The following is a 22,645-nucleotide window of genomic DNA, read 5'->3' as shown; positions in this document are numbered from 1 at the left end:
AGTTAGTAACTGAGTTACAATATTCTAAAAGTAATTAATTACTTGAAAAGTAACTATTGCGTTGCTTTAAAAAAATGTTTAAGCCTCTGGGGTCCAGGGTATAATTGGCCATTTTTAACTACTTTTGATTTTCCCTCTACATTTTACCTTTAAAAACCGATTTACTTTGCCTTGTTTGGTATCATCCTTTTCAGCACAACCTCACGTGTCTGAATTTACAGTTATGTTTTCATTTTGACATACTGTATTACAGTTTTTTCTGAATGCTTAAACCCTAACTGTGATTCCTGCAGCACAATCTCTAAAACTATTCAGACTTATAGCAAAACCACTCACTGAGTTTGCAAAACTAAAAGCACAAAAACTGCTTTGCACTCAGTTTGCAATTTTGTAACACACACTTTGCAAAACTGTAGGCACAATTCACTGCACAACACTCAATTACCAAATTTCCAACACACTCCTAGCAAAAGTATACACATGTATGGCTATCATTAACACTAATTTGCCAACTGTCTGGCACACTTTCACATGTGAAAACTTTTTTAGATAATTAGTTCACTTTGCAATCAGCCTAAGCACTATAATACAGGTAAGCTGTGTGTGCGGAGTACAATGGAGGGAGCAGAAAGAGTGAGAAGTAGAGGAAGCCGAGGAAGAGGACGTGGAGGTGAAGAAGTAGGATGAAGAGGACGACAAGGACAAGGAGGAGCAAGAGGAAGACGAGGAGGGGGGAGAGGAAGATGAGGAGGGGGGAGAGGAAGATGAGGAGGGGGGAGAGGAAGGGTAGGAAGAGTAAGAAATAGAATTGCTGATGACATCAGAGCTACAATAGTGGACCATGTAATCAACCGTGGAATGACCCTGAGGGTAGCTGGCCAACGGGTCCAGCCTAACTCGAGCCGCTACACTGTAGCAAGCACCATAAGGACATCTTGAAATGAGAATCGGTTAGTACAGTCACTTCGCACAAAGATTTGTAGCACTGCCATATGCCAATGAGAAACACACCAATACCATTGATGTAAAAATACTGAAATTGTTACTTTACAGAATTGCTAGATGACCAGATGCTGGGGCAGAGGAAGCATGTTCACTGCAGACCAAGTAACCCATATAGTCATTATGGCGATTGCAAATAATCCTATACTTGGAAATAAACACTTGTGTTTGTTTTGATGTGTTTGAATAAACACCAGTACTTGAAGTTTGGATCCCTCTATGCTTATGGATCTATGACAGAAGTATGAGCTCAAACTGACATAGCCTACCTTGTGCACAGAGAAAGCAAAAGCCAGATGTGTTTTGTATTCATACCATCGGTGTGCAGTTGGCGCATTGTGTGCTTAGTAGATGATGGCTTGTGTGTACTGTTTGATACGGAAACACCATTTTTACGAAGGTGTGAAGAGTTAATCTAGCTGTGTTTGCTTTTGCAAGAGAACTACAATGTTTTGATGATTGGGTGACAGGTTTTCTTATTTGTGTGAAGAGTTTTGCAAAATTAGCCAATAGTTACAAAAAATGTGCTTAAGCAATCAGAAAAAACTGTAACACAATTGATCTAAAATCAGAAAAAACCCCCCATAAAATCAGAGTAGAAAAAGTTATATTTTTTTACTGTAACAACCACAAACATGTTTAATGAATCATATTTCATAACTTTAAATGCGAATATAAATTGTCAATTTTAAAATCCTATGCACAAGTTTTGCAAACAACAAAGTTATTTGCATCCATTTACCCTTCACCTTGATTTTTTAAATAACCATTTCAAACTATTTACAGAACAATCAGCTGTTCTGCATTCAATAAGATGCCACACAAATTATTTGTGCCACTCCAAAAACATAATTTCTGTCCACTATAAAGGAGCCTGATACCTGCAGGTCTGACAGCAGCAGGTGTATCACTCCTTTTTCTACCTGGAGACAGCAGTCGCCTCATTGTTCTGACACACAACGCAAAACTATCCACAACACTACACACTAACTACTCAAGACAACACATGAACTACACACCCCAAAAACGCTAAACGTCACAAATCTCTCACATCTCAAAACTCTCTCTCTCGCCGTCACTCCTAAAACTTCCCCTGGTTTTTTTTTTTGTTGTTGTTTTTTTTGCTCATAAGCAGAGAGTGCTTGCTAGCGCAGCTGCTTAAAGCTGTAGCGTCCAGATTAGTTATATAGTTAGCTACTTCCGTGCAACTGATATAAAATGCGGTGAGCTGAACACAGCTTCAAGCGTCTGTTTGTTGAAAAATAGTAACGGACCGCATTTTCTTGTTAGTAACTGTAAAGGTGTTGTAACGATAGGAATAGTAATTAGTTAGATTACTGAAAAAAGTAACGCCTTTAGTAACGCCGTTACTTGTAACGCCGTTATTCCCATCACTGATAATCACCCACCTGTGCAAGTAATTTTTAAATGTTTTTTTTAAACAATATCAACCATATGGTGGTTTTAGATGAAATAGTTAACTTCACTCTGTTATGACTGTAAATGTATATAATTTCAAAGCAATGATTGTAAAAGCTTTCTGGCTCTAAAGGAGGATTTTGGTGTTTATTTGATTTGCGGTTTGCATAAGTTTGAACACAAAAAAACCTCTGTCTCAGTTTTCTGGATGTGTGTATGTTCCTATCTCAGATCTATATACAGTCACGAGAGAATGAAAAAAACCCTTTAATCACTGAAAAGTCTGCAGGAAAGGACTGTTTGGGTTGGTGGGTCAAATGTCTATCAGTGCATGCTTATGTTTTTCTTTCTGTGTGTGTTTGTGTGTTATGGCTGTGAAATTTAGCGGGCCAAAAGTAAAAAAGATTGAACGGTTGTTCAGTACATTCACTGGCTAAAATTTGTTTGTCCTTTCAGTTGCCTGAGCAAAATGTTGGTGTAAAAATCCCAAAAGAAAAATGTTTCCAAAATAAAGGCGCTTATTGTTTTAATAATCTAACGCAAAATTACATTAGGAAATGTTTTTAGTTTAGTGCTGCCAGCGCTGTGTTTGGAAAAAGTAGACTTAGTTTTATGCTCTTGTCTTAGAAACACAACATAATGAATCTTGCGCATTCTTTAAGCTCTGTTTCAGTGAAAACAAGCGTAAGATTCTCTAACCCTCATCGATTCTGGATGTCCCAGTACTGGGATCGCTTCATATCTTTCATAATATTGCAAAAAAATAACATTTTGAAATTGTTGCCAAAAGATGGCACATTCACCGAATACCTAATAACAGTAATGAACGTTGGCGGGGGCTTTAATTGCAGTTTAGAATTTGTTTTTTATAGGATGGAAGTAAAAATATCTATTTTTGCCAGGGCTTTTCATATCTGACTATGGTTTAATTTTCTGTATATCAAAAGTATCTCTTTTTCATTGAGCCATGATTGTTTCTTTTGGCCTTAAATTTTAATAGAAGAACATAAACATAAAAGCTATACTCTGAGGTCTGTTGTCATCTCTGTATTGTAAAAGAAACATACTTTTGTTCATTATAATATTTATTCACTAAAAAATAAAATTATCTGGTGTTTTAGCATGCGAAAACTCCCAAATACAAAATGTGCTTGATTACAATATCTCAAATATTTGTGAATCAAACTGCTCTTGTTTGCTTGCCTACTGACTATAAATTGTAATGTACATGTAATTAGATAAACAGATCCTTAGTCCATAGGTTTGAATGAAGCTGAAAGAGGCTGAAATGACAGTAGATTCAATGTATGTGGAAAAACTGAGATATATCTTTGTAATTGCAACCCTTTTATAGGCAGATCTGCTCTTACCTTGTTTTGAAAGTCGATTGACGTGTAAATAATAAATAACCTGAGGGTATTAGTACTTTCAATACAACAGACATTGGAGTCTTTGATTGTGTAGATTAGTATGCAAGAGACAAACATCTTCCTTTTATAATGTGTGTTGGTGCTGCTGTAAATATTTACACCTTCTGAGGTGCATCTGAGGACTGACTACAAGTCAGTGTCTGCATGGAAAATAAACAAGTATAAGCACTTGACAGAATGAATATTTTCACTGATGAATGCACAAATTAAATGAAATGATAAACTCAAGAACTGAGTAAATAAAGCCAAAGATGAACGTTAACATATTTATAACTTTGTAACTGCCTCAAAATCATAGATTTCATAGAACTGCACGTAAACAATTAATTTATAATAATTATAATGATATGTGGGTTGACTTTTAAACAAGCAAGACTCGTTTATCAGATCAGAGGTAAAATATTAGTGCAGTATTCTTGAAATTAAGTGTACTTAAGTCATTCTTTATTCCAACTGATTGTTTCATCCAAGATCAAATGGTCAAACATTAAACTGTGATATATTAAACTAAATATTTATCAGGCTACGGATGCTGTGACTCTACGATCACGCTTTTCTCATAATTTGTAGACAGCTAGGTGTACAAATGTTTGGATAATGGCAACTTTTTTGGGGATTTTGGCTCTGTACAGACGTACCACTATTTTTCGGAGAGTTTAACAAACAAATTGAATGAACTGTTTTGGAATTTTTGAAAATTTGATTCCCCATTTTCAAAGAGTCAAATGTAAGAGCAGTTTCACGGTCAGGTCAGTCTCTCATTATTTCATGACAAGTGTGACAGATAAAAGATCTGAAGGTGATTCCAACTGTTCAACTTGCATTTTGTAGCTGTTCAGTTCAACTCTTAATATAAGGGCAAAAGAAATGTTGATTCAAGCGAAGGAAGCCATCATTGGCCTCAAAAAGCAAAATAAACCCAATATAGAGAAAACAACAACTTCAGGGGTGGTCACATCAACACTCTGGTACATTCTCAAAAACAAGGAATGTACTGGCCAAACATCCTGGAAGATGACAGAAGACAACTAAAACAACTTCATAACATTTAACCAAGTCAAATAAACTTGGCAAAGTAGCCGTATCATGGTCAAAGTCTCCAATCAAGAAACATTTTCATTAATAGAAATACAGAGTGTTTACAACAAGATGGAAACCACTTTCTACACTTAACAACACAAAGGCCAGATTAGACTTTGTTAAAAAGCATCTAAGAAAATCTTTGGTGAGATGAAAGCAAGATTAAATTGTACCAGCATGATGGGAAGAGAAAAGTATGGGAAATGAGAAAAACAGGTCATGCTCTGAAGAATACCACATCTTTTAATCACGATATGGGGAATGTTATCATGAAAGTGGCCACTTTCATGAGTAATCACATATAAGTTTTTACTATTTCTTTTCCATATAGGATGGCATGGGCATGTATGGACGTGAGTGGAACCAGGTCACTATAGGTGTTTTTGATAATGTGTGCTGATAGAAGTAGCAGGATGATACAGGGCTATACATGTTATATATACATAGATTCAGCCAAATACTGCAAAGCTGTAATGGTGCAAATGGATTATGATGCAAAGCATACTGTGGGTATCAAAACATCTACAATTCCTGCAAAGTCTGCAGTTTAATCACTAATAAAAATATGCATTACATGGAACCCTATCATGATTGACTTCACAATATCATGACGTGCAATAAGAGCAATAAGATAACGCAGCTTTCCTCTGTTCCTGTTTGAGTACTGCAATGTTATCAAATTTATGATACAGAGTGACTGCACACTCATCTGAAGCCCTTCACTGCCTTTAGGTTAAATATCTGATAGCAGGAAAAACTTCAAACATGCAAAATGTCCCAGAATTTTGCCTTTCAGCATAAATAGACTCTGAACACTAAAAGAACTAAAAGTCTTCTGCTCAGCTAATAAAGAGATTTAGTTTTATGGGGGAAAGTTAGAAACATCCTTATTGTAAATCATGGAACAGATTTGACATAATGAGATGGCATGTTGAATATTGATCAAAGTGTGTTAGCAATTACTTCTTTTATTTTGAAAAATCTTATGCTGGTGTCATATAGAGACAAAGACCTGATGTTGCGGAATGTTGACGTAACATTTGATGCTCCAGGCAGCATTCAAGTCAGGACTCACAAAATTCCACAACCGCGCACTTTCTTTTATGTGCTCATCTCCTGGTACACAGATTTAATCCAGAAAACATCCAATTCTAAATAAATTAAAGTCGGCTCAGTCATGCTGTATCAAAGGAAACTATGTGCTGAGCATGTAGGGTGATTTAGCAATGACATGCCCTGTGATTCTGACACTGAGCATAAAGCCCTTCACCAAAGAAGTCTTGCCAACCCTCACTATGCTGAGCACGTAGCATGCATCTATTGAGAGCAATAGTCAGCTCAGAGTGCTCAGAGCTTGGTGGTGTTTTCAACCTCAAAAATAAAGCTGTAAGGAATGGATTAAACTCCTTTCACATGCAGCTGCAGTTGTTATCATAATCTTGTGTTCACGAAAGTGCAATGCAAGTCCTCATCCACCTCTAGTACTTGCTTGCTTTTATCCGCTTCTCTTGGGAATCAACTCTATGTGTGGATGAATGCTAAACTTGCCCATCAGGTGTAGAGGAGTATGGTTTGAGGAGGCTGAGGAGGAGGAGGCTTGCTTTAGTGCTACCAGATACCTGCTGAAATTATTAAATTTAACGTTGGAGCAAAAAAACAACAACAAAAAAATTGGGATGTGTAAAAGTTTGATTTATCTGTTCAGACCAACGTAAATGTTGAAAACAAGACTGATCTTCAATGCTGGGTTTGGTTCAAACTGGTGACTTAATTCATGATTTAGGGCAGCGGTCTCCAACCTTTTTTGCACCACGGACCGGTTTATGCCCGACAATATTTTCACGGACCGGCCTTTAATGTGTCGCAGATAAATACAACAAAATAAAACTAGTACCGGTACCGAAAAAAAGAAGATTTATTCATAACACACGTGAAAAGACCCAGGAAAACCGAGTTAACGATAAAAACGATAACAAAATAACGCTGAAAACCGATAAAAACCCTGAAAACCATACATTTCACACCTGAGCCTCAACTCTCGCGGTCCGGTACCAAACGACTCACAGACCGGTACCGGTCCGAGTCCCGGGGGTTGGGGACCGCTGATTTAGGGTACCGGTCCTTCAAAGAGGACACCTGATTGGAGGTGGGGATTCAGAGTTGTGAAAATCCAAAATGCAACTCTCACAAATTCCTCACAGGAGACTATTGGCTCAAACGGGATCCACTGGCTGTGGGGGCCTCGCCTGTGTTGACTGTGCATGTTCTCTCACAGTCCAAACACGTGTCAATATTTAGCAACTATAAATTTACGATTTGAAGCTTTCCGTATCTGTGTTGACCCCGACAAAGACTGTCAACATCCCCTTTCTGTGTAAGTTTGTAGTGGAATGAGCTCCAGCAGCTCAACTATGAACAGGATAAGAAATACAGGCGTGGGATAGACTGTTTCTTTCATCCATGTACAGTGTTAGGAAGGTTACTTTCAAAATGTATTCCACTACAGATTACAGAATACATGCCCCAAAATGTATTTTGTAACGTATTCCGTTACGTTATTCAATGAGAGTAACGTATTCTGAATACTTTGGATTACTTAATATATTATCGTGCTTTTTACAACTACATGAATGTACTATTGCTGTGATTTATTACTATTATTGAAGGTCCGCGGCTCCGAACCGTAGTAAAGGGACCTCTGGCTAATCTGTCGGGTTCCATGTCGGGGTCCATACAGGTGGATTTCTCTCAACCTGGAAACCTGAGTACAGCGGCAAAAGGATAGATTAACAGAATTGGGACGACAGACAGGCCAAGCTTTGGCTCAAAAAAGAAAAAAGACACAAGAAGCCATTGATTGTTTATTGGTTAAATGCGTTTCATGTCACCCAGAGGGCATTTGTGTAGATTTAAGGGACAAGGTCTAGAGCAGTTTGGTTATGAAAACAATGTCTGTGCGTGATGTCTGTTTATGGCTTAAGGCCTCGACTGAATTCTTTACTGTGCTTCACACAGACTGATAAGGAGCAGTGGTACAGAGTGAAAATGATGAATTAACGGTGTGAGTTTTATTTCGGAGCACCACATTTTTGTGATTGAGATTTAATTGAAGGAGAAACACACTGAAAAAAAAAAAGAAAAAAAAGGGGCCTGCCCTTACGTTAAATGCACGTAAGCATTTCGCGTGTATTTAACACAATTGCCTCAGGCTTTAAAGATCTGTACGAAATTCTGGTTTCCAGTGTGAGAGAAAAAGTCATGCAGTTATTAGAGCTAGGTTAATTGATCATTCTAAATTATCTGTGAATGTAAGTGTAAATGGTTGTTTGTTTCTATGTGATAGACTGGTGACCTGTCCAGGGTGTACCCTGCCTGGTAACCTATCACTTCAGGGTTATTTCCCAGCCCTGCTGCAACCAGGATAAAGATAGGTGGATGGTAGTTGTTGTAGATCCATTCAATTTTTATGGTAACCAGGATCTAGACTTTGTTGAACCGTATGTAATATGAAGACAACATGTGGTATTTAAGTGACCAAGTAGTATTTGGATAAAAGTTATTGAATAGTGTTGAAATAAAATGACAGAATGGTGAAGGATTAAAATATTCCAGGAGCTCAACTTACTCCATCTGAACATGTTTCAATTGTGTTTTATGAACACAAAATGCACAGGTTTACTGAATATGAAAAGGTTGTGTTGATTTAACTCAGTTGTTTAAGTTTCTGCCAAAGCAAAACATTTGTGTGCAACCAGTGTCCACTATTGAATCAAGTAAATCCAACATGTTTTTTTTTTCAGTGCAAAAAGGAGTTACGGTACCTGTATTCCTACACAATATTGTCCAGGGAGGGAGAAAAAGTTTCTGGTGACGTTTTGGTTGATTTTTGGGTTTTGCTTAACACTAGGTTTATTTTATTAGTGAGGTTTGGATTGTTTTCTTTCTCTAAGAGAGAGAAAGATGGTTTTATGCTTGGACATGTTTGCAACAGGCCCCGTTTTTTGTTACAGTGCACTGAAATAAGAACATCTGAGAGGTGTGATCCACTGGTGGTGATATTTTGGTATTTTGTGAGTTCCTGATTTAACAAATCAGCTCTTTAATCCAGGCCTGAGAGATTGAACTTTAAAGCGCTATAAAATATTCTTACTGGAAACAGTCGCAAAGTGTTTTTCTCCATGATTATAATGGGCTCTGGAGAAATTCACTTATATGGGACATTGATCACATGAGAAGTCCTGAGCCTAAAAGGATTGCAGCGAGTCAATCCAGTCCAAAAAAACAAGGAACTGTTTTCCTTTAAAATGATGACGTCATCTTGCTGGTGATGGATGCTCCAATAGGTTGCGCGTGAGACTCCATTATCAGCAATATCTGGTATGAATGTGTGTGGATGTATGCATGTGACTGGACTGTGATGGACTGACGACTAAAAGTTTTAACTGACTTGATACTGAGACAAAAACGGTGCCGACTTTAGGATTAGTAAATGTCCACAAACAATTCACCCAGCCTGTAGAAGAAGGGTGGATGTTTTGTCTTGCTTTGTTTTGTTTTTACAGGAACAGAAGGATGACAGAGACTAAAGGGGGAGACTGTAGCTTCACATGAGTGTGAACTGCAGACTTAACCCTTTGGTTGCTAATTTTGAGTTACTGATGTTTGCATTAAGAATTTTTTTATTATTATTAGCTGTTTTAATTAAGGTATCACATTATATTGTTGGGAATGTTAAATGCTAGAGTGAAGAAAAGCTTTGATTTCACTCATGACTGAACATGTTATTATTAACCATAGCAGGCCACTGTAAAGAGTCAATTAACTTTTATAGAGGAAAAAAGCCAAAAAAACTCTATTAATATCTATGGATAACAGGGAGATGGTAGACTTGTCACATTCAAAATGGAGATATGTAATAATAAACACTGGTCCCCATCATTTAGGTGCTTTCTTGAAATAGTCAGCAATTTAAAAGTAGGATAGAACCAACAGGGGCATGTGCTGAGAGGTGGTGCTGCACAAGAACAAGAGCAAAATAAAGAAAAATTATTGTGTTTAGCTTTAATAAATTAAAATTAAAATGTGCCATTACACTCAGAGGATCAATATGAAATTCAATATATGCTAATTTTGTATGAAGTACATGACTGATAGCTGTTCTGTCTTGAGCTTTTGTTTTTACAGCACCCACTTGACCACACCAACAGTTTCTCACCACCAAAAGGGGGTACTTGCAAAGAATAGGGAGGAATATCATCAGAAGTGGGAAAGGTAAGCCCCGATGGGGGTGATAACACCATTAATTTCACGTATGGTCAAATTCTTGAAATTTGACCCCAAACATGAAAAATTCTTCAAACATTTAGAGACAGAGTGGAGTTCTAGATAAACATAATGTAGCAAACCACATAGGGATGGAGCGTTGGAATCAATAAGATGGTGAAATAACACGCAGGAAAAATGTTGATCATGTTGATTATGTTTATTCCAGTGTGCAGAGATTGGCTAATCTGACCAGGAAATGTTATAAAATGGATTGTCGGAACAGTCAGCGTTAAAGTCACCTTTGACAGTCCAGACTAAGATGGCGTTGGACATCTTCAGGGCGGAAAAGGGTTGGTGTGACCAAGGTGTGGTTTGGCTTGTTGTATGTATACAGGGAGTGCAGAATTATTAGGCAAATGAGTATTTTGTCCACATCATCCTCTTCATGCATGTTGTCTTACTCCAAGCTGTATAGGCTCGAAAGCTACCAATTAAGCATATTAGGTGATGTGCATCTCTGTAATGAGAAGGGGTGTGGTCTAATGACATCAACACCCTATATCAGGTGTGCATAATTATTAGGTAACTTCCTTTCCTTTGGCAAAATGGGTCAAAAGAAGGACTTGACAGGCTCAGAAAAGTCAAAAATAGTGAGATATCTTGCAGAGGGATGCAGCAGTCTCAAAATTGCAACGCTTCTGAAGCGTGATCATCGAACAATCAAGCGTTTCATTCAAAATAGTCAACAGGGTCGCAAGAAGCGTGTGGAAAAACCAAGGCGCAAAATAACTGCCCATGAACTGAGAAAAGTCAAGCGTGCAGCTGCCAAGATAACACTTGCCACCAGTTTGGCCATATTTCAGAGCTGCAACATCACTGGAGTGCCCAAAAGCACAAGGTGTGCAATACTCAGAGACATGGCCAAGGTAAGAAAGGCTGAAAGACGACCACCACTGAACAAGACACACAAGCTGAAACGTCAAGACTGGGCCAAGAAATATCTCAAGACTGGTTTTTCTAAGGTTTTATGGACTGATGAAATGAGAGTGAGTCTTGATGGGCCAGATGGATGGGCCCGTGGCTGGATTGGTAAAGGGCAGAGAGCTCCAGTCCGACTCAGACGCCAGTAAGGTGGAGGTGGAGTACTGGTTTGGGCTGGTATCATCAAAGATGAGCTTGTGGGGCCTTTTCTGGTTGAGGATGGAGTCAAGCTCAACTCCCAGTCCTACTGCCAGTTTCTGGAAGACACCTTCTTCAAGCAGTGGTACAGGAAGAAGTCTGCATCCTTCAAGAAAAACATGATTTTCATGCAGGACAATGCTCCATCACACGCGTCCAAGTACTCCACAGCGTGGCTGGCAAGAAAGGGTATAAAAGAAGAAAAACTAATGACATGGCCACCTTGTTCACCTGATCTGAACCCCATTGAGAACCTGTGGTCCATCATCAAATGTTAGATTTACAAGGAGGGAAAACAGTACACCTCTCTGAACAGTGTCTGGGAGGCTGTGGTTGCTGCTGCACGCAATGTTGATGGTGAACAGATCAAAACACTGACAGAATCCATGGATGGCAGGCTTTTGAGTGTCCTTGCAATGAAAGGTGGCTATATTGGTCGCTGATTTGTTTTTGTTTTGTTTTTGAATGTCAGAAATGTATATTTGTGAATGTGGAGATGTTGGTTTCACTGGTAAAAATAAATAATTGAAATGGGTATATATTTGTTTTTTGTTAAGTTGCCTAATAATTATGCACAGTAATAGTCACCTGCACACACAGATATCCCCCTAAAATAGCTAAAACTAAAAACAAACTAAAAACTACTTCCAAAAACATTCAGCTTTGATATTAATGAGTTTTTTGGGTTCATTGAGAACATGGTTGTTGTTCAATAATAAAATTATTCCTCAAAAACACAACTTGCCTAATAATTCTGCACTCCCTGTATTTCAAGATGATATGGCTCTGGATGGACCAGTTAGAATTAGAATTAGAATTCAACTTTATTGTCATTGCACATGCACAGGTACAGGGCAACGAAATGCAGTTTGCATCCATCCAGAAGTGCTTTAGTGATATAGATATATTACAATATATATTAGCAATAATATAGATATGTGAGTATATTACCAGTGCATGGAAGGAGGACAGACTCATTAAATGAGGAGAAGGAATTTTCTGGGATTGAAGATCCTCTGGGTGAGTGGTTGACTAAAAGCATGCATAAAATAAAAGCTATTTTTTGTTATTGATTGGTAATAGATTTATAATTGGCCACATTTACAGCTGTATTGACTTGTTGTGGACGCAGTCTACTTCATGTTCAAGCACTCTAATTAACTGATTGAACATAGAGACATTAAAGGAAGAATATGCAGCGCCACCCTGTCAGATGCCAGTGACGGTGGGGCTCAGTGATGAATCGGGTGAGCTGCATTCATGGATGAATCAAAACATAGATTCCCCTGCTGTGGTCAGTGAGGGCAAAACAGGGGGAAATAAAATTTAAAAGAGGCATTTATAAACGTTTATGTGTGAAGTTTATAAACGGGATAAGAAGGGGGTGTTTTACTGTTATTTTAGCATCAGCATTATTGTTACATCAGAATCATATAACAAGCATTGCATTAAACATTTATTGAAGCTATTGACATTACATTAACATTTGTATTACAGTAATTGTTATAACCTCAGGTTAATCTTCTATTTACAGGTGTCAGAATAGTCATATGATCTTTCATTGCAGGTGTAACCATGATCATCTTTATACATATTGCAGTTTGTTGCTCATTATAGAGTTGTGCTCAAGTTAATAAGGGTTAAAAGCTACAGTCAGCGCGATGTCTGGCTGATCTATGGAGTGGAGTGACTTCGAGCATAGAAGGCCGGACGCGCTTACATAACACTGATATCATGTTATTCTTTGTGATCTTTTATTCAGTTATATCGTTTGTTAAGTTTTAATTAGTGGCAGTTAATTAAACAACATTCATTTTATATTACATACCTGATTCAGAGCATTACACACAGATCAACTTAACAATCTGCAAAACCTTGTAGCTGCAATGTTGTGTCTCCATAAGGGACAGTTGGCTCCAGGAGATAGGTGGGAGTCAGTGCCTGTCCTCGAGAAGGAGAGAATGTTCCTTTGCTGTGTCAAAAGTAGTCAACAAGTTCATATTGAAGTGAAGTTCATATTAATACAGGTTTTGTTTCTTGGCAATTCTGCGGACGTAGGCTCTGGGCGGAGCCAGGAGTTGAACAGATCTAACATGACAATTAAATTGATTTCATTCCCTGGCACAGGATGACAGGACTGGAGCAATGACACTGGATGGGAGAAGGACTCATACTTTCTGAGATACGAGGTCACTAACCTTTTCTTTTAATTTTCTAGCTCCGTTGAATTGACACATGGGAATGTATCAAAAAGGGGGGAAGTTGAGTTTTAACATCAAACAAGGGTTATATGAACATTTTTATGACTTCATTTGTGTTTTTGATAACTTAGGTATGGTAAAACTTAAGCTAATAATGACCCAAAAGGTTTCCAGGCTTTTTTAGAGAACCAGTGAGAAGCATAAATCATTATTTCCATGTTTAAGCGTTAATCATTGAAATGAACTGAATAGCGTTTAGAAGATGAAATGCCTGTGTTCATGAGAAGCTGAGTACCACACTGGAGAGGAAACCGTGGGACGGTAGGCGGAAGGAAACACATGATTTTTGTGAAAAGGGGGAGGCACATGTTAGAATTAAAAATGGCTAATTTGTTTTTGATGTCTTTTGTTAAAAGCTCCTCGGACAGAGGTTCTAGTCTGAGTACGTCTGAAGGGTATAAGGTAGCACCAAAATAAAGCTGTGGGAGAACTGGGGAGTGATGAGAGTGTCATCTGTACCTACTATTGTTGTTGTAATAATAGTTTTTCTTGCATCTGAACTGCGCAAACACAGAGGTCATCTCACATATGGTCCACCGAACAGGGGGACAAAGGGCCTCAGGGGTAAGAAGAAATGAACCCGGCAACACTGGATTGCAGGGTGTAGGTGAGCTCTTTATTCTAAAGAGCTCAACAGGGGGAGTGTGGGATTATAATATTATTTTATGCCATGTTAGACCCCTAATTAAAGATTGTGAATTAGTATGTAGTTTTAGTTTGCATTATTCTCCTGAATTAGAAGAAGGTGATAACTATTACATTTGTTAAACTGTATTACATTAGACTGCTGATTTATTGTGAATGAATGATATTGTTTTATGATGCATTATACTGCTGAGTTATAAGAAATACTGTTCGCAGAAAGTCATCGCCTTATTTGTCTGATTAGAAGAGAACAGAACATACTGGAGTTTTCTGCCCCATCTCAGCAGGAGCAGATAAACAGGGAGCCAAGGTCGTAGCTTAGGCGCCGTGTGAGAGAAAGAATGTGAATGTTTAGGCTTTTATGACTAGGTGGGGGCCACTAGAGGCTATAAGAGTTTGATCAATGCTCCACCATTTTGAGATCTGATGCTGTCTGCGTACGGTGTCCATCTCCCACGCGTGTGATCATTAAAATCATCGTTTGACTCAACCCGGCCGGACCAGTGTTGTTATTTTGGTTTGCACACTTGAGGTTACTTTGGCACTGTGAACCATGCAATGTAAAGGCAGGCACATCCTTGTGCACACTGGATGTGTTTTTTAAAGTCTTTTAAGTAGGTTTAAGAGTTTGTTGCTATGGAGACTATTACAACATGCTCTTACCTTGGATTGTGTTTATTAGCTCATAATTAATTGGTATTTTTATATATTTTGAGGCATTATTTCACAATGACAGTTTGCAAAAGATGCTGGCCATCCTATCTCTGTGGACTAGAAGATCTTAGTCAGAACTTTTTCCAACTTCAAATTACTGTTATTATTTGTAATTAAAGATATGGTTAGCTCTTGTGCTGAACAAATTATAATATTTGCAGGACTCACCTCCTCCAGGTTGCCTGCTCAGGAGGATGGACAACAAAAGAGGTCAGACCATCTTTCTGTTTTCTTTGCAGTAGGAGAAGCTATTTACTTTTTCTTATCTAAATAGATTTTACAATATAGTTGCTTATAGGTTTGGTTGGTTTTGATGTGTGCTGGCATTGATTTCTGTTTCATAAAGCCCTTTCAGAGGTCTACTTGTCACCATGTAAAGCAGGAAACTGCATGGGCTTGAAGGAGGGCCTGATAGCTGGTGTACTTTAAACTAGCTGCAGTGGCAATGAGCAAAGTTTGTGAGAGAGCTGATTTCTGTGATGTGTACTTGGCTTGGAGCTTAGTAAAGCTAGCAGGCTGAAAGAATGCAGAAGATGCAATACTGACACTTGCTGGAAAATAAATATATGCATGGAATATGCTAACAGGTCAGCAGCATAAGGTAAAAATAGTTTGGTGATGTGTGCCCTCTGGTGGACGTTGAGTTATTTAGAGCTGCTGCTTTATGTGAACTGCATTATATTCAGTCCTCAGCAGTGTTGGTCAAGTTACTTGAAAAAAGTAATCAATAACTAATTACTGATTACTTCCCCCAAACGCAATTTCATTGTTCTTTGACAATGACAATAAATAAATACTTGACTTGACTTGACTTAAAGTAACCCTGTTACTTTACTGATTACTTATTTTCAAAAGTAATTAATTACTTAGTTACTTTTTAAAAACACGATTTACAACCTGAATAGGTAATAAAGCGATAGATCTTTCAGCCCAATTCTACTTTTTCTGCATAATCCATCATACAAAATGTAATCAAATGGAAAAGTCTCTTTTTAAAACTTGTTTTGTTAGTTTTAATCTTTTAACTTTATGCATGAAGCAAAAAGTTAATAACATGCACCATTCTCTGACTGGAATAAATTTGTTTAACATTTAAACCTATTTTCTGCACATTGCAGCACATAAAATATTTTTTTGTGTTTATATTCACTCTTTCAAATAGATGCAAGTAAAACACAGCAGAAAATAAATAAAATCAAAGACTAGCGGTGCTTTTGCTCTATTTTCACCTGTAAAGCAGGAGTGGGGTAGGCGGAGGTTTACCCTGGTGCAGGTGTGCCGCAGCGGTCAGTGGAAGAATCTGCGAGTTTCTCTGTGAATTTCCCATTAAGTCGTAGCGCACTCCCGGTGCTTGCTTGGAAATTTAGGGTTTTTTTTCGCTGTAAAAAGAAGTTTTCTTTCCACGCACAACGGACGCTAATGTTTTTGTCCCTTTTTATGGTATCAAACTCAAAGTAAGCTCAGTACTTCCACGCTTTAAATGCTGCATGCTCATACTCTCCCGCACTCGATATATTATCCATTGTTGATCTGCACACAGCTGGTGTCGCGATTGTCGCACTCGCTTACGTCACTGTCATGAGACATTCTCGCAAAAACATCACGGTTTTAGTAATGCAGTAACGCAGCGTTCCTACGGGAAAGTAACGGTAATCGAATTACCGTTTTTGCAATAATAATACCTTACTTTACTCGTTACTTGAAAAAAAGTAATCGGATAACGCGTTACTGCCCATCTCTGGTCCTCAGTTAAACAATTCACTGATAAACTGTCATAAAACAGTGAAAGAAAAATGAACAGATGGATAGGAGAAGAGTTATTAACTGAAACACTAATTTTCAAGTTTAAGCCTCAAACAACCAGGCTATTCTTTAGAAAGAAAAATGGTATAATTATGCATAAAATATGAAGTACATTCCTCAATATTCGGATGTAATTAATTGTATTTCTTAATAATTGGCATGCAAAAAAGCATGAACTGTTTTTATCAGCCTTTGGGCTTTCTTTATCTGCCTTGAGGCTTCTGCAGCAGCCATGGTTGACTTCTAAACATAACAATGTAATGTTTGTAACATGTCTATATGCACAACATGTAAAACCTTGAAGGAGATGGGCCACAGAAGCACAAGGCCACATTTTTAAGTTAAGAACAGAAAACTGAGGCACAGGCTCACTAGACTTGGACAACATATATTTGGCAAAAATGTTGCATTCTCTGAAGAGTCTCAATATGTGCTGAAACATTTGGATTATAGTGTCAGAGTTTGGCATAAGTAACATGAAAACATGAATTCCTCCAGCCTTGTATCAACGGTTTAAACTGTTGGTGGAGGTTTTATGGTGTAGGAGATATTTTTGGCACTCTTTGGGGCCCACAGAGTATTGTTGTGTACTGTACAGTGTACTGCTGATCTGTGGGACCATGTCTTCTCCGGCAGAATGAAACACCATTTCACAAAGCTCAAAACCATCTCAAACTGGTTTCTTGAGTATGACAGTGAGTTCCTTGCACTCAAATGCCCTCCACGGTCACCAGATCTCAATCTAATAGAGCACCTTTGTATTGTGGAACAACTGTGTGATGCTATCCTGGTACTAACAAGTCATCAGCTTTAGACATTTGGGATTTTTTTGACTAAACCTTTTTATAGGCTCGTCTACTTTTACCTTGTTTTTAAAATGTAGACAGATAAGTGCACACAAACTGCACAAACCAATGAATAGCTGGGTTATACATGACTCATTAAAGGTAAAATCAAAGTTTTAGCTTTTTCATTTGATAAATGTTAGGGCTCTGGTAACCTTAGTAAATGAGTAATCACCTTTAATAGGCAGGTTAACACTGCTGAAAAAGTTAATTCTTCATTTGCTTTAGCCTGGTGTTACTTCCAGCAGACAATATGGAGATATAGTTCACATACAGCCTCAACACATCTCAGTTTTCCTTCTCTTCCCTGTCATGCATTCATAGATGTCAAAGTGGCATAACTGGTAATTCAACATCTATCTAGTGCTGTTGTAGAGCAGTGAGCACAAAAGGAGTAACATTTTTCATGTGGCAGGTAATTTTGCTTACTTCTTATGTCCTAATTAATCCAAATGTGCGAAACACCTGTTTACATACTGTTGAATTTAGTTGTCTAAATCCACAAACAGCATGTGCAGAGAAACTTATTTATAAATGAATATTTCCCCTGCTCTGCTGCACCCTATCAACCCAACCAGCCCACCCATGGGCTTCCCTCTCCTGACAGTAGGCAATATTAGAGGGTTATCTTTTGAGCAAACTTGTGTAGCATTTTTTTTTTTTAAAGAACAGAGGGCTACTTTAATTTATAGTGGAAGTGTGACAAAACGCGCTTAGAAAAATAAACCTGAGGGACTTAGACATTAAAGCCTATGGAAGACGAACGCAAAAAGACGAGGGCTCGTCCGGGATTTGAACCCGGGACCTCTCGCACCCTAAGCGAGAATCATACCCCTAGACCAACGAGCCACGTGATATCAATTCAAAGGGACACCAAATGAAACACTAGGGTTTAACAGCTGGTCAACGTTGCCAGAGTACAGCTGACGTACACTGAATTCTTGCGGATGTGTAAAACAACCGAACAGAAACGCGTCTTTTTTAAAAATAACGCAATCCTGCCTGATACAGAATATATTTCTATGTGAAAAATCAGCCCGTTTCTACGACACTTCCAAGGTTTCGTTCACTGGCGGCTGTTTTCAAAGTTAAATGATTTGTTTTTCTCCTTAAAGACATAAATACGGAGCTATAGGGTGAGATGAACACCAGCTTTCTCTTTAGCCTTATGAATAATTCGTGTTTTAACGTTCAATGACACTTATTCGTCGGATTCGCGTTGGTTTATTGTTTAAGTCAGTTATTTGATCACAAACCGCTCGTTGTAATGTTAGTGAAACACCGCGAGAGGGCGCCAAATGTCGTCAAAAAGAAGAAGGAGCAGAAGAGCCGAACGAGACAAGAGCATTCGCTCCTTTTTATTTCCTTTTTCGCTTAGATCCCGTTGAACAGGTGAGACTTCCTTAACAAGTGAGGGTCTGTCATTGTTTCTCTTTTAAAATAACACATATTTAAATTAACGATTTTTGTGATGATCTTTCATTTTCTTGTTATTAGCCAGGATATGCTCTTAACTTCCTCTAATTATAATTTCATATAATTTTCCCAGATTTCATATCAATTCTGCATCTGCAGCAAGTTTATATGTCCTCGTCATGAACATGAATGTCATGGTAATTTTAATGATTTCTTTGAATTGCTCTTTTCTGAGCATGCTGAAAGATTGTGCTGCATACATATTATTTTACTTTTAAAAACAATAATTGGATTTGAATTTATTTTGCATTGTTTCAAATACACACAGCCAAAAGGATACATATAGGCTCAAATGTATATACTTTTCACTTAAATCTTTTGATAAGTGGTGCTCATGGCTCTACAATATCTTTCAACCTGACATGGCCAAGGCCTGAATTCCAACGCGTTGCCGTGACAGGATGTCACCTGTGCAGCGAGCCCAGTCACTAGTTATCAATCTCAACTGGTAGTTTCCCTTTGCCAGCATAAAAACGATTTGTTTGACATGACTCACTGGTTTCATCAATATTCAGAACACTGGGAAAATCTAAGGAACTCAGTGAATTCAATTGTCCATAAGTGTAAGTTATCTGAATGTGTTAATACATAAAAAGATAACCATCTGGCCACAATAACCTTTTGCTGCCATTGGTAGTGGTACACCTGCACATTGCAAAAATTGGAAGGAATAATAGAGGATAAGGACTTACCAGAAGTTTGACATATGTATGTATCCGTCTGTTTGTATCTACTCAACCCAGCACATACTGCAATGTGATACTACAATAACAGACTTGAAATACATTATGGACTGCAATATTTGTCACCGTTCATTTGTAAATGGCATGTAATATTGTAGGTTTCAACTTTATTTCCACTGAAACATCAGTGCAACCACACAGACATGCAGTAACTGTTAAGGCTGGTCACCGTGATCAAAGCAGCCCATTAAAGTGATCCATTAAACTAATTATTGGAGGTTTTAAAGATCAGTGGATTCAACTAAAAACCTGTCCAGACAACAGAGCAGCTTTAAATGATTAAAAATGGGTGTTTCTGTAATGACTGATGAGAGTGTGTGTGTGACAGCTGTGATGGCTGCAAAACACAGGGGCCGGAGAGCATTTCACGAATCAGGTCGTGCATATTGATGTCTGAAGTGCAGTGATGCACATTCCCTGCTGCTGTTACATAAATTAGCTGCACTACTGGCTAGTCTGTTGGATACATTTTCATCGTGTCATATCAGACACATGGTAGATCCTGGCAAAATCAGTCGCGGGCAACAAACAAAAGCAAACAGATCGTGTATTTGAAGAATTACATTAAAAGGGTGTTACCAGTTTGGTTAAGTGGACGAGTTTAGTTGAAGCCAAATGATTTGTCTAACAAATAAAACATTTTTGAATATGACCCCTTCAGCTCACTCACTTTAGACTTGCTTTCATTATACTTGCTTAATACCCTTTACTTTTATCCCAGTTCAGTGGCTTTGAAGCATCATTCTTCTTTTGTGTGCATGCAGGTTTGTGTCTGTAAATATATATATTCAGTTAAAAACATTCTTTCATCAATCCAAAGGATTTGATTATTATAAAATTGCCTTAAGGAGTTTTAAAAGTTTAACAGATTTGTGGCCTTAGTAACAAAGGATTGTATCTACCAAAGCATAAAAAATGGTAAATCCGATTTTTGTCACTTTAATCCAAAATCAAGTACTTTGACCACTAAGACCTGCTGGGATTAAGTGAAGTTGTGGTTTGGTGTGTCCGTGGATGCTTGTACATAGAAATGTTTGTCCATTTTGTTTCTGTCTGTCATAACAAAACAAAAAAAAAGGAAAAAAGAAAGAAATACACTATATTACCAAAAGTTTTTACTCACCCATCCTAAATTATTAAAGTCCCAATCACTTTCATAGCCACAGGTGTATAAAATCAAGAACCTAAGCATGCAGACTGCTTCTATGAACATTTGTGAAAGAATGGGTCACTCTCAGAGCTCCATGAAATCCAACGTGGTACCATGACAGGATGTCACCTTGTGAAATTTCCTTGCTACTAAACATTCCACAGTAAACTGTTAGTGGCATTACAAAAAAATGGAAGCAACTGGGAAAGACTACAACTCAGCCATGACGTAGTATGTGTCATGTAAAATCACAAAGTGGGGTCAGCAGATGGTGAATTGCATAGTGTGTAAAGGCCACAAGCTTTCTGCAGAGTCAATCAATAATGACCTCCAAACTTCACGCAGCCTTTAGATTAGCTCAAGAACGCTACCACTGGACTCTACAACAGTGAAGACTTGTTTTTTAGGAGTAAGGAACTCTACGTAGCATACCAAAGCATACAAAAACATTTCGGACTTTGTAAGACCAATTTGGGGACAGCTCCACTTCTGACATTACTACAAAACAAAACAAAAAAAACCACAAACAAGCTCCGTATGGACATGGATGAGCAAGTTAGGTGTGGAAGAACTTGACTGGCCTGTGCAGAGTCCTGTCCTCAACCAGAGAGAACACCTTTGGGATGAATGCCGAGAGAATACTTATACAATATAGTGTACACAGAAGCAAAAGCTTCAATATTGCACTTACCCCTCATATATAATACAATATTTAGCCAACCAAAAATGGACAATGTGACCAAAAGCCCCCCATCAAAAAACAGTATGTCATAATTACATTAACATAAAAATAATTGGTTCTTCTCAACCGGAACAAATCTTGAATGCCTGGAGGTAATTGTTTTTTACTTTTTACATAATCGAAATAACTGTAAAATCTCTTAATAATAAAAAACACAAATTTTAATGTATTCATCCAAATGAACAGTGGGGTAGTGAAATGATAATAATTTGCTGTCAATACTATTTTTAGTTCTTTATCTCGTAATAAAAATATTAAGTTGGTGATCATTCTATATGCATTTCCGAATACTTCTGCCCAATGGGTCAAATATGGAACTATGAGTGTGCAGTCTGTCTTACTCATTTATATTTCTAACTTTTCCAATAATTTGTCAATGGTGTCAAATGCTTAAGTCCAGACATATTAATTTATTTTCATTCTTTGTAAGGTCACTTGGGTTCCTGTCTAGTGTTACAGTGTGAGTGTCTTTGGTGTAACGGAGGCCCTGTGCCATGTGTGGTGCGGAGTTCAGTGCACACTGTCCTGCTGTTACAGTATTATTTTTGTTTTGTCCGTTCCTCTGAAATATAGATTATGGCTCTCTATATCCAGCTAACCTGTTTCTCTTTGATTATTGTTGGGTGTTTTAATTGTCACAGCTAGTTTTGTTCCTAGATTTACAAAGAACTCTTTGATTGCCGTGTTCCAGTATTTGCAATGAAATTAGAATATCAGAATATTTCAAACTCTCCCGGTGTTCTGTATGCCTTACCTGTATTTGTAGTAAACTATTATGTGTTCTTTTGCTTATGATGATCTTAGTATCCATGTTAATTTATTTTTATACTTTTCATATTCATTTTTAGACTCTTTTAATAATAATAATAATAAAAATAATGGATACTTTAT

At 37.8% G+C, this 22,645-nt stretch overlaps 1 non-coding gene across 1 annotated transcript; it reads right to left on the bottom strand.

Annotated features, from left to right (window-relative positions):
- Positions 1 to 18,420: 18,420 nt before the first annotated feature.
- trnap-agg (transfer RNA proline (anticodon AGG)) lies at positions 18,421 to 18,492 on the bottom strand. The gene has a single exon. It is a non-coding gene; the product is annotated as a tRNA-Pro (tRNA).
- Positions 18,493 to 22,645: the final 4,153 nt, after the last annotated feature.

This window comes from Aulonocara sp. 'chitande type north' Nkhata Bay, linkage group LG5 (genome assembly GCF_057382095.1).
Source record: "Aulonocara sp. 'chitande type north' Nkhata Bay isolate Kocher_YH1m ecotype deep benthic linkage group LG5, A_spYH_male_GT1.1, whole genome shotgun sequence".
Taxonomy (NCBI): domain Eukaryota; kingdom Metazoa; phylum Chordata; class Actinopteri; order Cichliformes; family Cichlidae; genus Aulonocara; species Aulonocara sp. 'chitande type north' Nkhata Bay.
Note: the sequence above shows the minus strand (reverse complement) of the source record. Positions and strands in the feature narration are given on the sequence as shown.